At 48.1% G+C, this 17,179-nt stretch overlaps 1 pseudogene; it reads right to left on the reverse strand.

Annotated features, from left to right (window-relative positions):
- Positions 1-6,674: 6,674 nt before the first annotated feature.
- Positions 6,675-17,179, reverse strand: part of LOC136526170 (kinesin-like protein KIN-14M) — a 108,486-nt pseudogene continuing 97,981 nt past the window's right edge.

Here is a 17,179-nt window from a genome sequence, read left to right on the forward strand (position 1 = left end):
CCGAATTAACCTTGGGCCTCCTTCTTGACTTGGACACCCTTGCTGGCCTCCTACCCTTACATACCATGCACCAAACATGGTCATATGCATGGGTGTCATGTCCTCATCATCCTCCCCTTCTTGACAAAAAGCCGTCCTCGGCGTCGATTGTGCTTGAAACTGATCATGCACAACATAAAGGAGAACGGGGTTGCGAAGACAAAGGGAACTGAAATAACTGTGAGAAAGAATATGACCATGTTTCCAAGTTTCTAGCATGTCATCTCGCATAAAAATTTCAGCAAGCATGTAGACTCCATGATCTGAATGCACGCGATGTATGTCAATAATATCCTGCAAAAGATTAGAACTAACCAAAGACAATGTAGGAATAGATGGTCTAGCAGACATAGGTAGCAACCAACAATGCTCCCCTTCTTGGAAGTGAACTTGTTTCTTTGAGGAACATGAGAAAATGTTTGTATTATTATGGCTGCCCTCTAAACAATCATAATCTTGTATAACAAAAGGAGAATTCATATTACTATGAATGTATACTCGATGTATCATATATTGTCCCTTGTTGTTATATTTACCAATAACATGATATGTGTGTTTAGAAAACCAAGGCAAATCAGCATATTTAAAAAGGCTCTCCTACAAACAATCTAGGTTACACAAAACATCAAATTCAATATAACCCAAAGTATGTAAAGAAGACAATAGTTTGAACTCATCAGTTTTAGTAGCAATATGAATAATATGTTTATTTTTAGCATAAGTGACTGGTTCCAAAACATGTAAAACTGAAGCATCATCAACAAATTCATCTTTATCACAAGGAACTTCAAGTAAATTATCATGGGACAAAGATAAATCAAGAGAGGGTTCCACTAACAATTGCTCTATGATAGCATGGTGTGTGGAAGAATTTAGTACATTAAAACAATTCTCACCTTCCGTGAGTGTAGCAGCATGGGCATTACCTGTGTTTTCAGCAGGAGTAATAGGTGCATTGTGAAGTGATGGCTCTGAATTTGTATATGAGGTTGTGAGCTCCTCATTTTCTTCCATGTCATCCTCTCGCTTATGTATATTATCCTGCAGAAGGTTAGTCATAGCAAGAGGAATAACAACAGACTCTTCCTCTAAATGATGCACCTCAGCATATGAAGTCAAAACATGAGGTGGATTAACAAAGATTTCTCGCATAAGGAGTTTCATATCAGTCTACGTTTGAGGTTTATCAGAAGGATCTAAAGACTCCCACCAAGATAAAGCAGAATGTCGTAAAATACTAGCTGTATTTTTTACCTTCCTCCTTGGACACATAAAGTGAGTAGCAAATAAGTTATCTATGGCAATTTCCCACTCCATATACTATCAGCACCTATACCATCATAAGTCGGTGGATACGAACAACCTATCATCATTAGAAGATAGCAAAAGACAACATAAAAGTATTATCCCTATCAACTACTTAGGTTGTGGACAAGGAAAAAACAAGGCACTCAACTCCCAAGCGTCTTACCATGGTCTTACAAGTGTTCTTACCAAAGCAACAAGCGGTGCAATCGATTAGTGACTGTGACACCGTTGTAGCTTGAGTGTAACAGTTGCAAGGCGAACCTGTACTTGGTTAGAAGAAAGTGGAGCTTGGACAGGCACAATATAGTAGCAAGGAATAGCAAAATTCACAACTAAATAGCAAAGCTGAATAAGTATCCCAAGTACTTGTCTTAGTTGCTGGCCTACTCACGTTTCAACTACCAGATGTATTAAGTGATGTGAACAGCAGGAATATGATTAGGAACAAGGCAAAAATCAACACACGCAAACACAGCTCAAATGATGCTCTCTATGTGCTCCTCTAGATATTGTTCCACTTTTGCCCCTCTTTTTTCTCTATTTTTAGGCTGTTGTTGTTTTTTTGGGATTCTATGACTTTTTATTTTTATTTTTTGATATTTTTTCTTCACTTAGGAGCACAAAAGAAGTAACCATAGAAAATATGAGCATAAACAAGTGAAAGGCGTGACCTATGGAAATTTTAGAAGACGTGCTCAAAATCAATAAAAAGCTTGTGACTACGAAAAGAGGATCTTGTGACCAGTTTTTGACCAAAATAAAAATCTTCGACCCCGATAAAACAGGGAAGGACGGACCCAAAAAAATTTCTGATCGATTTTGATATATGGAATGTCGAAATCCGAGTTCGTATGCGAAAACTAGACCAGTTTTACGAACTGACTCCGAATTAGAGGACAAAACGGGAACAATGCGCGCAAAATTGGTCATGGCAGCAAGGATTTGATGGAAACAGTGAAGACAAGTATAACAAGTTAGATGGCGTGGACTAGTGTTTGATGGATACAAAGGAAACACAGCAAGACTTGAAGGTGTTCACGGATTATGATGAAAAACAAAGGGAAAAACACAAACTGGACTAAAAATGATTTAAAACCAGCAACCAGACCTTGACCTAGGGCACAAACTCAACCACGTGACACAGAGATGAAATTGGACAGCACAACGAGGCTATAGGACAGGGAATATGTGGCAGTGCATATTTTTTTGGCTTATTGTGGACTATAGGTAATGCAAAAACAGTAACAATCTAAAAGGAAAACTAAAGTTATACCTAACGGGCAACAAGGTCTCGGATACCACTTGACGTAGACTAGGTCTGATCTTCCGAAAGGTATAATAGTGTCGATTGGTGGAGACTCGATGTTCACGATCTAGGCTTTGAACCAAGACTGATTCGGACCCCCGCAACCGTTACACCACTGCTCCGTTGGTTATCAACCACACGAACACGATTGACCTCGCTGAGAAGGCTTTCCTGCAAGCGAATCGAGAACACAAGCAAGAACGGGATGAACGCAATTTGAAATTGCAAATAAATATGAGGCTTATGATAACAAGGAGTTCAAGTCTTTATTCGAAAGGACTAATCGCCACAGGCGAACAAGATCAAGAACTGGGGTCCTGGTTCACAGCAAGCAGTCTTGGCGGCACAGTTGCAGCAAAACAATGTCTGTTTCACGAGGAAATCAAGAACTAAACAAAACTCAAACCCTAAGGAGAGCGACTGCTGCTATTTATAGAGTCTTGGGTGTCACCCCCTGGATGCGCCCTCTAATGGGCCCAAACACGATACATGGTCCAATGAACCAAAAGACGGTGTCGCAGCACCAAAAGACGATTCCCGTTGATTCCCAAGGTCTTTTGATGTGAGACCACTTGGATTTGCTTCCTTATCAAATTAGCTTTCCAACCATATGTGGACCGTCGAAAATAGAGTCTAGATGCATCCTGGATGACCAGTTTAAAATAGACTGGTCCTGGAGGCCGAGGCAGACTCCAACTTGAGTTGCTTTGGGCCTCCACCTCGAGGATTTGAACCGAATTAGCCTCAGGCCTCCTTCTTGACTTGGACACCCTTGCGGGCCTCCTAACCCTCCATACCATGCACCAAACATGGTCATATGCATGGGTGTCATGTCCTCATCAACCTGTGTGTGTTGTGCTGATTTTCACAATATGTCTTGGCTTTTAGTGTGGATACTTGAGGACTATGGTACTGATAACTGGAGACTGAAGCATGTTGTGGACATAGAGGAACTGTTTGGACACATGAATATTAAAGTTGGTTCTGAGCTTTGTCATGAGGAGTACAAAGTGATTACAGTTCACCCAGAATGGAATTTTATTTTTCTTATTGGGAAGGATAAAACACTGATTGCATATGACATAGACTGTACAAAGGTTCATGTCATCCATGCCTGTGTCATCCGCTTTTGTAGATCAAGAGGGTGTTTTCATATGAACAGGCATTACTATCTTCCTTATGTTCCCATGTTCATGGAGTCATTAGCATAGCAGTAAAGGTGCATTTGTTATATTTCGTTATCACGATAGTCTTTGTTCAGGTAGGGACTTGTTTTCATTCTATGTATGTTTAGGCCAATTTTGGCTTGTTAACTAAAGGAATGGTATGTTCAATATTATTAATTCTGTTGCATTGTTCAGGTTGTGGATCAGAGATGTGGTGCATTGGCTACCAATCCAAAGGATGCACTAATTATTTTCATTTTGTCTTGCAAATAGGAGTGCCACATAGAAGGAGCACAGCTACGTCGTTTCATTATGTAAGTCTGTATAGATGAGTACCTTTAGTATGCTCTATGTACTGCTTGTGTTAGGACATTAGTTGAGAAAGATGTTATGGTAGCATACATTGTTATTGTAAAAAGTACTCTTGTTTGTGAACATAATTTCTGGATGCAATGATTATATATCTGTATGCTTTGTGTTCAAGAAGCTATTAAGGGCCTAGCTGAATTAGTAACTATGAAACCGGATGAAATTCTGTCACCGTCGGATGTAAGCGCCATTCATTGTTTTCTTATCACCACTGCCGGTGGTGGTGCGAATGTCGAACACCGTCGATATACATATAATGCGGCAGGGATCAAAAGTATATCAGCGCCGATTCGTTTAGTAACCCGACACCGACTAAACAATCATCAAAGGCGGATCGTGGTGTAAGGAGACGGTGACCATGGCCTTTGTACTGGCGGTTCATATGCTGAAGCGATGGTGGTGTTAACCTCTATAGACATCTTGGCCATCAAAGGGACAGTGAACCCGCACCACAGATAGTAGGATCGAAGTACAAGGCGACGGTGCAGGTGATCACTACACAGGCGATTGATGTGCTCCCACAACAATTTTGATAGCCTCGACACAGGTGAATAAATTACTAATGCGGCGGAGTTAGAGTATACCCACAGCGGGGTCATGCTCTAATGCAACGGAAGTAAGGACCTTATCATGAACAGATGATAAGCCAGTATGGCGGTGTAGTGTACACCACAGTTGGTCTCAGATGATGACGGTGATGGCTATGACTATCACTGTAGACAGCTTACTGCCGTGGCCGAAATGGGGCTAAGATAGGGGTTATGACGTGGCTGTGAAAGCTCTGAGTGTAGTAGTGCACCGCAACAGTGCTGCCAGTGGCCAAAACATGGTGGCGTGCTGCACCGTGCCCGAGCGCCATCACCTACCTTCCTATTTCCCCACCACCACTCATCACTCGTCGATTTCTTCGAGTCGACGCAGCGTGGTCCACGTCGACTGCTTCGTCATGGCGTTCTTCAGCACGCCCAGCCGCTTGCCTGCCGCCATCCTCCCTCTCCACTACACCCGAGCACCGCTTGCTAGCTACCATAGTTCACCACCAGGTAGGCTATGGCCGCCGATGATGCCATGTTTCAAGTGTTTTCAAGTGTTCCAGAAGTATGTTTTCAAATGTTTCATCTGGATATTGCCTATGTTGTAATGGCTATATACGAATGTTGAAAGTATATGTTTCATGTGTTTTAGTTGTTTCAGATGTATTTTTTAAGTGTTTTATCTGAATGTTGCAGAAGTATATCTGGATATTGCATAACATATATATTGCAAGCATATGTTTCAAGGGTTTCATGTGTTTCATACGTATGTTGCAAGTGTTTTATCTATATGTTGGAAAAATAGATCTAGATGTTGCATATGTTTGTCGTGGTTTTCAAGTGTATTTGGGCGTTTTGCAAGTGTTTCAGACATATGTTGCAAGTGTTTCAACTATTTCGAACGTATGTTGCAAGTGTTTCACCTGGGACCACCTGTCGCAGCCGCCTGTTGCAGTTGCTGGGGCACCGCCGAGCAAGCGCAGAAGGTCCCTGCCTGCATGCGCGTAGAAAGCGTACGAGGCATGAGCGGTCTTTGTGTGTTGTAGGTCGGGTGGACGGCGGTGCGGTTTGGGTGGTGCGGGCCGTGCATGGGCGAACCGGGGTGTAGGTGCGGAAAACATGATGCTGACACCGACGTCTAGACGTGGGCGTCCATCAGGGCGCTAGCAATCCCCCTTCAACTTTACCATGCCCAATCAGAGCAACGGATCGCTGATGCCACCCACGCGCACGCACACGACGAAGTTGCATGGGACTCGAGGACCCGCGTCCCTCTCGCTTACGAAATCAGTGGATTTCGGTGATCTAAGTGTAGCTATATGTTTGTTTGTATACGGGTGGTGTGAGTAGTGTGTCTGTGTTGAGTGGGCGTGCGTCGAACAGATGCTACAACTGTGCCCAGATAAGAGAAAAAAAAAAGCGCCACGGCCGTCCCGCCTTTGGATCACCGTGGCTCGGTGCGCATTGACTCCACTGCCAGCGTGACGACGGAGGAATATCAAAGGACTACACCAAGCGCCAGCGTTAAGGGCGCGCATGGAGAAATCGCCTCGTCTCTGACAAACCCTCCCCACGAGGGACTCTGGGCTTCGATGGCCAGCACCGACGAGAGTTAGAACCGGCTGACGGACGATGCACGGTCACTCCCAAGCAAATACCTGTTTTATAGGTGATGTGATGAAGTAGACACCAATCAATAGTTAACGGCTCAAGTAGACTTTTTCTTTTTTTTTTGTGTGTGTTTTCGTTTATAACAATTAAGACAGACTTGTTGATTCTATTAACTATATACAGAGAAGTACCACTTCTATCCAGCAATCAGCAAACTTTTTGAACATCGTGTATGTACAAAGAAATTTTACATCATATAATCTATCTTCAAAAGGAAATAGAAAACAAACTGGCATTTTTTTCCTGACAGAATAAACTGATGTATAAAGTTCATCAATTGACATGAATTACTTTCCGATTGTGCTGTACAAAAACATAAACTAGTGTTAGAACATGTTGATCAAACATGACTTATGTCCATCGTTTCGAAGTACTGGACGTTCTTGGTGCAGGTATTGTTTGTGTTGCTGTGATTCTCCCTGCAGACACGGCAAAAAAAAAAAAAAAAAAACCGAACGAAATATTTATATTAGTTTATATATTTGTGATAATGCATATCATGTCTTGAAAACTTATCTGACTCAAATTTCACTTATTATTTAGATAACAAAAATAGCAATATAAATTAAGTGGTAGGTGTAATTCAATAATCAGTTCATTTGAAACTAAGCCATTGGCAGTGCAGATGGTGGGTAATGTATATGTACCCATAATTCATCAGTTGGTAACTGTCTTAGCTCATTGCTACAGGTACAGGTTCCCATTGGTAACACGTCAAGTTTGGAGTAACTAGTAACCAAAGGTCATGGTAACACCTGTTTTAGCTTACTAGCTTTATCCTTTTTCTGCCTTTCAAAAAAAAAAATACCGACACTGAATTCGTCTATTTTCAAGGTTGAAGTGAAAACTTATGGGAAAATTTATACCTATAATATTAAAGAAAAGAAATTTGTTTGTTTCGTCTTTTTAGTTGGCTAAATATAGTGTTTAACTTACTTTCAAGGGAATTCTGCTCCGAATGATGGTCTATTCAGTATCATATCATACAAAATTAAATGCAAATAGATCCTCCAGCATAATTCAGTGGCGTGCCACATATCTCATAACTACATCACATACACGTGTTTTTAACCGAATCATGGAAACTTTTTATTCCTTTTTTATATATTCAGGTTATACTCTGGCATAATGGTAAAATTTCAGCAGCTGCACTATAGCCATACATATGGTTTTTGTCAGAAAAAAATGCCTTAAATATGCACATGCAGAAGCAGAAATTCAGCTTAGTGAGTACAAAGAAAAATGGACTTGCAATTTAGCTTACTTGGGGATCTAAGAGCTGGAGGATCTCTTAGTTTAGGCCACAAGGAAGTTTGAGCTGGTTTGGGTGCTGTTGTCTTCTGGACTCGGGTGGCCACCTTAGACCTGTATGATGAAGAAAATGTGCTTATAAATAAATAAATAAAAGTAATTAAAACAAAAGGCCAACCAAACACACAGAGCTAGCCACTATCGGCACCCAGTGACCTGATCTGATAACATGAATGCTTCCACTAAATGTTACTAATCATTTGTAACTTGGATTGAAAAGAAATGATAGTCCTAGGGAAACATATTTATATCATGAAACCATAAATTGTATTTGTATGAATTTTCACTGTTAAAAGATGAGAGCACTTACAACCGATCATTTGGAGTTTTTGGTGCACTCTCTTGTTCTTTCTTAGTGCTAGATGTGCTTTCCTGCTCCTGGAAGCGTGTCAACTCAGCTGTACTGCTTACTGAAACATCTGTCTCTGTACCCATGGAAAGGCAACTATCTGATATATCACTTAATCTCTCTTCTGAATCAGTATAGCCAAAGCAAACAAGCTCAGGGCCAGCAGAATTCTGACCCATTGCACCAATAGAGAGCTTCGGAAGTCCCATAACCCCCCTATGAAATAGGATATCATCAACAGACTGCATAGAACCAGATTCAGAGTGCCTGTCACTGATGTCAGAGAAGTTATCAGACCCAGCCCTGTGTTAGATAATCTACTGCTTCCCGATGTGAACACACAACAAGGGAATGCGGCGCCGAATTAGCCCCATGTTGTGGTACTGTAGCCGCTGTAGAGGCAGGCGTCGAACGGCTCACCTACCGAACTGTAGCCACATGCAGAGACAGGCGCAGAAGTCAGTCCTGCTATGTTATCTAGTCACTATTGCAGTAGGACAGCTGTAATAGGACTAGATGGATAGAGTTGTATATATAGTTTGCTACTGTAACTCAACAAAGAGAGTTCAGTTTTGCCATCTCCTATACAGGGTTCCGGCCAACGCTGGTACTTGTACTGTGTGTGTATGCTCTATTCTCCCTCTTCTTCTACCTCGAGCCGTAGTGTGTGTGGTCGGATAGCCTCTGTCACGCTCAGCCGTGGTCGGCAAGACTGGTGAGTGGTCAACTCACCTGAACCGGTGATCCTGTGGGCTAACAAGGAGTATCGGAGCCATACAAGCGTCGTCGCCGGACTAACCGCTGGCGATGACGAACGGTTCGAAAATGGACGACAGCAGTGGCACTGCTGTGGTTGCCCAACCACGACCGGAGGTCATTGTTCGCACGGTGCGGGAGGTCAGCGGCACCAGTTGGCCGACACTGACTCGCACCAACTATAGAGAGTGGTCGGTGACCATGAAGGTCAAGCTCAGAGCCCGACGGCTCTAGGATGTTGTTGACAAGGGCACCGACAATATGGAAGATGATATGTCAGCGTTGGAGGCTATCTTCGCTGCTGTATCGGCGGAGTACAGGGAGCCATTGGGGGCGAAGAGCTCGGCTAAGGAGGCGTGGGAGGCTATTGCGGCGATGTGCGTCGGTTCCGACCGCGCAAAGAAGGCGATGGCCCAGCTTCTGAAGCAGGAGTACACTAACCTCAAGTTCAAGGATGGTGAAACGGTGGAGAACTTCTCCCTCCACCTGCAGATGCTCATCAGCAAACTGAAGAGCCACGGTGTCACCAACGATGAAGAGGAGGCGATCTCCAAGTACCTTCACTCCGTGTCGGCAAAGTACATCCAGATCGCTCTCTCTATAGACACGATTCTAGACTTGTCCACCCTCACCATTGAGGATGTGACAGGCCATCTGCGGGTGGTGGAAGAGCGCATGGAGCAGGCGACACCGATGAAGGACAGCGGCAAACTGCTGCTGACAGAAGACGGGTGGGCTGCTCAGAGGTACTCTAGAAAGGTAGCACCCTCTAGCCATGGTGGCGATGGCAAGCGCCGCAGCAAGGCTTCTTTGGATAAGAAGAAGCAGGTCAACCCCAACGCCTGCCGACGCTGCGGGAAGACGGGCCATTGGGCACGGGAGTGCCTAAATCACAAGTAGGAGAAGAAGGTTGAGGCACGTCTAGCGCAAGCTGATGATGATGATGAGGCCACTATCCTGATAGCGACGTTCTGTGCACTACATGACATCGAGGCCGAGGAGAAGGAAGAGGCGACGACGGTGGAAGGACTTGGGAAGGCCCTGAAGGCTGTCAACCTCGATGAACCGCGCGCCCAAGTCCACCTCGGACGTGTGGGCGCCGACTAGGTGCAGTAGTGGTATCTGGACTCTAGTGCCAGCAACCACATGACGGGCTCCAAGGCAGTCTTCTCCGAGCTCGACGATGATGTTACCAGTACGGTGAAGTTTGGTGACGGCTCAAGGGTGGCAATCCAAGGGTGCGGCACCATCATCTTCAGGTACCAGAACAGGGAGCACCGCATGCTAACAGATGTATATTACATCCCGCAACTGCGTTCCAGCATTGGTCAGCTAGATGAGCGCAGTAGCAAGGTACTGATCAAGGACGGAGTCTTTAGGATCAGGGACCAGGAGAAGCGACTTCTCGCTAAGGTGAAAAGGTCCTAGAACCGGTTATACCTACTTGACCTAAAGGTAGAGCAGCCGGTGTGCCTGGCTGCAAGGCACACCGAGGAACCGTGGCTGTGGCATGCCTGGTACGGACATCTCAGCTTCGACCCGCTTGGTCAGCTCGAGAAGATGGTCCGAGGGCTACCCCACATCAATTATGGAGGCGAGCTGTGTGACAGCTGCCTGGTCGGGAAGCAGAGGAGGCTACCATTTGAAAGCTCTAGTTTATTTTGGTTAATTGATGAAACCCTAAGTGCTAATCTAGTTTATCAAAGTGATTATGAGATAGGTAGCACTACTCCAAGTGATGAAACAATGGCGAAGATCATGACAATGGTGATGGTATGGTGATGATCAAATGCTTGAACTTGAAAAGAAGAAAGAGAAAAACAAAAGGCTCAAGGCAAAGGTATAAATAGTAGGAGCCATTTTATTTCAGTGATCAAGACACTTAGCGAGTGTGATCACATTTAGGTTAAATAGTCGTACTATTAAGAGGGGTGAAACTCGTATTGAAATGTGGTTATCAAAGTGCCACTAGATGTTCTAACTCATTGCATATGCATTTAAGATCTAGTGGAGTGCTAACACCCTTGAAAATGCTTGTGAAAATATGCTAACACATGTGCACAAGGTGATACACTTGGTGGTTGGCACATTTGAGCTAGGGTTAGAAACTTCACTGGCGGAGTGTCCACCCGTAGTGTGCGGACAGTCCGACGGTGCTACCGGCGCCCTATACAGAAAAGACAGGGGTTTACAGAGTTGTAGGGTGCATTCGGTCAGTGCTGACATACGCTGACGTGAGGCGCACAGAGGAAATGTTGAGTGATCGGACGCCGGGTGAGTCCGGTCGAGCATGACCAAACGCGCCTGGTCGTGAAATTTCGTGTTTGGAACCTTACTAGAAACAACCGGACACTGGGGTCCTACGTCCGGTCACTTTCTAACTAACGTGTCCGGTCATCACTTGACCGTTGAGATCGAGCAATCGGTGTTTGTAGCCGATGACACGTGGCAAGCATCAGGTGACCGGACGCTGGGGTCCTGCGTCCAGTCGAACTGACCGGAGCATCTGGTCATCCCCTGTTGTGCCCAGTGAAGGGGTACAACGGCTCTATTTCATGGGGGCTTCTATTTAAGCCCATGGCTGGCTCAAACTCACTCTCTTGGCCATTTGCATTGACATAGCAACCTTGTGAGCTTAGCCAAAGCCCTCCCACTCATCTCCATCATTGTTTCATCATCATTGTGAGATTGGGAGAGAATCCAAGTGCATTGCTTGAGTGATTGCATCTAGAGGCACTTGGTGTTTGTGTTTTGCTATGGGATTCACTTGTTGCTCTTGGTGGTTGCCACCACCTAGACGGCTTGGTACAATGGAGGAGGATTGGCATGAGTCGGTGATAGTTCATGGCCATCTCCGGTGATTGTGAGGGGATTTGTACCTTCCCCCGCGAAGCGCTGAAAGGTAACTCTAGTGGATTGCTTGTGTCATTGAGTTACCTCACTTGTGAGTAGGTTCTTGCGGTGTCCAAATTGTGTGGACAAGGTTTGTGCAACACCTCTTAGCCGTTGAACCACCAATTGTTGGTCGACACAACGGGGACGTAGCGAGTTGGCAAGCACATGAACCTCATGAGAAAATTGGTTGTCTCTTGCCATTTGGTATTCTCTAGGTGATTGATTTAATATTCACCTTGTGATTGGTTCACTCCTCTACACGGTGATATAATCACCCTACTCACTCATTTATATTCCTGCAAACTAGTTGTGGCAAGCTCTTTAGTGTAATTAGAATTGAGAGCTTGTTTTGTTATTTTAAGTTCATCTAGTGGAGCTCTTTAGAGTAGCAAGATTGAAAGCTCTTAGTGAGTAGTAACATTGCAAGTTGTGTGCCTAGTAATCATTGCAACTAGAATTTTTGGATAGGTGGCTTGCAACCCTTGTAGAGCTAGAGTAAGTTTGCATTTCGCTATTTGTCATACTAATCATATTGCTCTAGTTGATTTGTAGATTTTTAAATAGGCTATTCACCCCCCCTCTAGCCATATTAGGACCTTTCACCATTTCCAAAGGCGGCCAAGTATCGCGCGAAGGACGCTCTCAAGCTCGTCCACGGTGACCTCTGTAGACCGATCACGCTAGCTACAAATGGGGTCAGTGGTACTTCCTCCTGCTCGTGGATGATTGCAATCGCTACATGTGGTTGCAACTTGTCGGTGTTTTGGACCGGGGGGTCCTCAACCAACCAGTGAATTTGTTCTGCATGCTCCCAATTCTGGATGGTGATCCAAAGAGACACAAGGTTTATACTGGTTCAGGCAATCGAGGCCCTACGTCTAGTCTGAGAGGTCGATCTTGTATTCCTTGCACCGAAGTGCTCGTAGTAGGGGGTTACAAGCTAAGGGAGAGAGGGAGGGTGTCGTGTGGGCCGCTTGAGGCATTGCTCTTAGGTGGCAGGGATGTGCACGTGTGTGTGCGTTACAAGGTGTTCTCCCCCTTTTCTAAATGGCCCAAGTCCTCTCCTTTTATAGTTGAAGGGAGGACAAGGACAGTACATGTATTACTATGCAGCGTCGTGCCAACAGGGGCGGCGTGTCCGAGCCCTGTGGTCTGTTCCTATGGCGGCGTGGTCATCAGAGTGGTCCGTCCTTAGAGCACTGGGGCAGCGTGGCCGTCCCATCCGATCCTGTGTGTCGTGGGAGCCCCGGGACAGCCTCGGAGTGGGTGCGGCGGCAGACGTGCAGACCACTATGGATGGACTGTGCGTGAGGCCGAGGCTTGATCGGCGCCAAAGCCGCACCGCAGTGGAGGGTCTCGGCAGGCACGAACCCCAAGATAGCCGAGACCTTGGTGTGCAGTGCCGAGGCCTCTAGTGGGCGGCTGATCATGGGCACAGCGTTAGGACACAGTGGCCGATAATCCCCACTGTACCCTGTCCTAGCCGGTATGGTGCTGATCGTGGACACAGCGTTAGGACACAGTGGTCGGTAATCCCCACCGTGCCCTGTCCCGGCCGGTATGGCGCTGATCGTGGACACAGCGTTAGGACACAGTGGCCGGTAATCCCCGCCGTGCCCTGTCCCGGCCGGTATGGCGCTGATGTGACCTCGGGTCCCGTCAGCCATTCCGTGGCGTTGAGCCATCGTCCGGCTGAGATTGCGGGAGTGGTTGAAGCATTAATGAGACATGACACGTTGTCTGGAGGGTCAGTCGAGGCGAGGGGTGATGGTGCTGGTGACGACCTAGCCTCGAGCGATACAGAGAATGAGGCCTCGCGTGAGACGGAGAGTGAGGCCTCACACGAGACGGAGATCGGGCTCCTTGTCGAGGCCTCGCGCGAGACGCCTCATGCGATACAGAGAATGCACCCCCTACTGAGGCCTTCCGTGGAGAGCCTCGGGCAAGGCGGAGATGGCGCTCCCTACTGAGGCCTTCCCTAGGGAGCCTCGTGCGAGACGGAGTTTATGTCAGGATGCCAAGACCTCCTGCTCGAGGCTCGAGGTGAGGAGGAGGACCTAGTGGGCCCGGTCGTGGTAGATGAGGGGCCCACGGCTTACCTTCTAGCTTTATTTTTTAGATGGGACTTTAGCGACCCATTTGATGTTTGCTTGGGGTACCCCATTCTAAGGTACCCGACAGTAGCCCCCGAGCCTCGGGGGGAGTGCGTGCACTCTGCCTGAGGGTTTGCCGCGGCTGGGGTTATACCTGCTCCGTAGGAATTAAGGTTTGTTTTTTGAGGTTCTGGTGGGTGCACGTGAGCGCACCCGCTGGGTGTAGCCCCCGAGCCCCTGGAGGAGTGAAGTTACTCCTCCAGGGGCTTTCTCCATTTTTGCGTTTGAGCGAGTAGTTCTTATTGCATTTGCCGAGCCCATAAGCGCAAGTTCGGGTTGCGGGGGTCTCGGTGAGGCTGCAGGAGAAAGCCTTCTAGCCTCCGCACGGAGCAAGAGGTTCGCCAGGGGCCCCCCTAACTTTGGGTATGACCCTCATGCTTCCTTTTGCTCGGAAGGAGGGGTGGAATGTGCTAGGCTACCCTCGATGGGCACGAGCGTGGACACTTCCGGTGAGCTGTTATCGGGTAGTCCGAGTGGAGGCTCAAGCCCCATTCGCTAGGGGATGGCTAGCAGTCCAGAGACGCACTCCAATAGTACCAGAGGGTTTCTCTAGTGGGTGCCGAGGCCGTTCGCTGGGCCTCGGTGGCTCAGTGCCTCCCTACGGTGGGATCCCATTCAGATACTTCCCTACCGGTCTTGGACACGACTTAGGATGCCCTGAGCGACTGTTCACTTAGGCCTAGGCCATTCGTAGGCTTGCCCCGAAGTCGTCCCTGACTCTGTTGCCCTGGGGTGGCTGTCGAAACCTCTCGGAGGCCCAGCCTTCGAACCCCTGGACCGTAACGGGCTCGGTGCCCTTTATCGTGTTTTGTAATGAAACCTCTAGCGTGGGCTTGGACCGTTTGTCTTGGTCTTTGGGTGCAAGAGGAGCCCCCGAGCCTCCGTCTAGAGCAAGAGGGCGGTCGAGGGTCCCCTGACTTTTTCATCTGCCCCTCACATATCCTTTTCGTTCGGATGGAGGGTTTGTTTGCCGAGCCCATTCTGGTCTCAGCAAGGTTGCAGGAAGAGCCCCTAGCCTTCTGCGCGAAGCGAGAGGGCCGTCGAGAGTTCCCCTGACTTTTTATACGCCCCTCGCGCGTGAGGGTTTGTTTGTCGAGGCCCCTTTTGGGCACGAGCCTGAGTTGTGGGGTCTCAGCGTATTTGCAGGAAGAGCCCCCTAGCCTCTGCACAGGGTGAGAGGACCATCAGGAACTCCCCTGTCTTTTTGTACGACCCTCATGCTTCCTTTTCACTTGGAAGGAGGGTTTGTTTTGCCAAGCCCCTTTGAGTGCGAGCTGGGGTCGCTGGGCCTCGGCAAGGTTGTAGGAAGAGCCTCCTAGCCTCTGCATAAAATGAGAAGGCCATCGGGGGTTCCCCTGACTTTTTGTGCGACCCTCGCGCTTCCTTTTCGCTCGGAAGGAGGGGTGGAATGTGCCTCGCTACCCTCGATGGGCACGAGCGGTGGCACTTCTGGTGAGCTATTATCGGGTAGCCCGGAGTCGCCCAGGTTCGTGTTTTCCTTTCTCGCGCGACGTCGTTCTTTTCTCGGCCTTCACTGTGCCGACGCGAAGGTTGAGGCGGCCACAGCCCAGACGCAGCTCGCCCCTTTGGTGGCGCGGGTCAAGGAGCTAGAGGAGGAGCTTACCTGTGCGGTCAGCGATCGGGATGCCTTTAGGTCCCGGGCCAAAGAAGCGACGGCCTCGGGCAAGGCCCTCGCTAGGCAGCTGGGGTCAGAGGAGAGTGTGCACCGGCTGACAAAAGGTGCTCTGAATGAGGCCCTTGCTGTAGTTGAGGCCTCGCAAATCGAGGCTGTGGTTTTGAAGGGGGCGGTCGAGGGTGAGTTCCAGTCCCCTTGTTTTGTTTCCTTTTCCTTATGTTTGCTCCCTAACTTCCTTGTATGACGCAGAGCTAGGAAGTGAAGCTTCTAGGGCAGCCGAGGCTTCTAGGTTCGAGGCCTAGCGGTTGAAGGAGAAGGCCGAGGCCTGTCAAGCCGAGACCCATCGCTGGGAGCTGAAGGCCAAGGGTGAGTTCCATGGGCTTCCATCCCTAACTTAGGTTGTCCTTTCTCTCGCTCGACATCATTCCATTTTCCACGGTGCAGAGTCAGAGGCAGAGATCATTCGAGCCGTCGAGGCTTCCAGCGTGGTGCAGACGGTGCTCGAGACCGAGATCGGGGAGCACGAGGCGCTAAAGCGTGCTGCCCTTTCCGCCTGCGAGGCCTTGGAGGTCGAGGGGGTTTAGTCAGGTAGCTCCCTTGGGAGCCGCTTGATTGCGCTGAGTAGCCAGATGCGCGAGCGGCTCCGAGGGGCACTGCACACGGGTGTTAAGCGGGCGCTGGCCGTCATCTCCTCTCACTACCTTGGCGTCGACCTCCTGGCCATCAGTGATGGCTATGTTCTGCCTGATGATGACGAGGAGGCCGACGCAGTGGTCGCGAAGCTGATGGAGGCGGCGGAAGGCCCTGGCACGGCGCTGGCGACGCTCTTCGAAGAGGAGGTGGTTCCTCCCCTACCATCTACCGGTGCTGAAGGCCCTGAGCCTTGATCTGGGCCCCGGGGGCTATGTAAAAATAGAATAGGGGTTATTTTTTGTATCGTAACGCTTGTGGCCGTCGAGGCCTTTACTTTTGAAGTACTTGTGTTTCTTAGTTGTTTTTCTTATGTTTCCGAGCCTCTACCCTCTGTCGCTCCTGATCAGATTTCGTTTGCAAAACACCCCCTTGGGGCCTAAGCCGTCCCTTGAGCGAGAGGTAGTGAGGGAGTGCCGTAGCCCAGAGGCGTAGGCCGTCTCGCGACTCTACCGGCCTCTTGCTTAGGAAATAGACCTTGGTCCGAGGGGTTTTTACAACTGATTTGTCAGAGCCTGCTAGGGACTTGGCGTAGGAATTTTTGTGAAAAACAACTAAAGAATGGTGCATGGGACCTAGGGGACGCCTAGGGGGGTCCCCTATCTAGCCCCTGAGGGAGGCTTGGTTCTGCCGAGGTAGAACCGAGTTTCCCTTGCCGTGTTACTGTATTGCCGAGGCCTACGATGGGCTCGGGGGGTTTCTCAAAAAGTTAGACCAACTAAAGAACGCTTTTTAATTGTATTTCGAGAAACGATATATACAATGCTTGGAAATTTAGGGATAAAAGCGATGTAGCTATTCTATGTTCCAAGCGTTGGTGAAGACTTCGCCCTTCTCGTTGGCCAGTTTGTAGGTCCCAGGCTTCAGCACTTGGGCAATGATGTACGGTCCTTCCCATGGCGGGGTCAGCTTGTGGCGACCCTTGTTGCTCTATGCTAGCCGCAACACCAGGTCGCCTACCTTCAAGTTTCGGCCTCGGACGTGTCGGGCCTAATAG

Source organism: Miscanthus floridulus, chromosome 19, assembly GCF_019320115.1.
Source record: "Miscanthus floridulus cultivar M001 chromosome 19, ASM1932011v1, whole genome shotgun sequence".
In the NCBI taxonomy this organism is placed as follows: domain Eukaryota; kingdom Viridiplantae; phylum Streptophyta; class Magnoliopsida; order Poales; family Poaceae; genus Miscanthus; species Miscanthus floridulus.